Genomic DNA, 467 nt, shown 5'->3' on the forward strand with positions numbered 1-467 from the left:
AGACCCTGTGGGGGCAGGACAGGTGCAGATGTCTAGAGATCCAGCTGCGCATGTTGAGCCATTCTGCTGTGCCTCTGGGTGGAGGCCCATCCTCACGGTGTAACAGGACCAGCTGCTTCTGAGCTCTCACAGCACTGCTCTCTAGCATACACTCCAGCTGATACCATAAACAGAGCCAAAAAGCTCAGTTTACCAAACAGAAATGTATGTCTATGTGAGGCAATCCCCCTCCATGCTATATAGATCAGTTTTTATTAGGCTACTGATATGACTGGAGTCTTCATCTCATGAGAGTACATGATTTTAAAAATATGCTTCAAAAGTAGTATTTACTTCTTTATAGGCAAAACCATTTGAATGACAATTCACCTCTCCCACAGTGGGCTCCTGTTCCCCCAGACCCACTATGATGATGCAGTTCCCCTGTCTGATGCAACGTTGAGTCCAAGGAGTCAGAGAACTGTCAG

At 46.7% G+C, this 467-nt stretch overlaps 1 pseudogene; it reads right to left on the minus strand.

The window, feature by feature from the left end:
• Positions 1-467, minus strand: part of LOC107577191 (patatin-like phospholipase domain-containing protein 7) — a 4853-nt pseudogene that overhangs the window by 3594 nt on the left and 792 nt on the right.

This window comes from Sinocyclocheilus grahami, unplaced genomic scaffold, assembly GCF_001515645.1.
Source record: "Sinocyclocheilus grahami isolate Dianchi unplaced genomic scaffold, SAMN03320097.WGS_v1.1 scaffold5375.1, whole genome shotgun sequence".
Taxonomy (NCBI): Eukaryota; Metazoa; Chordata; class Actinopteri; order Cypriniformes; family Cyprinidae; genus Sinocyclocheilus; species Sinocyclocheilus grahami.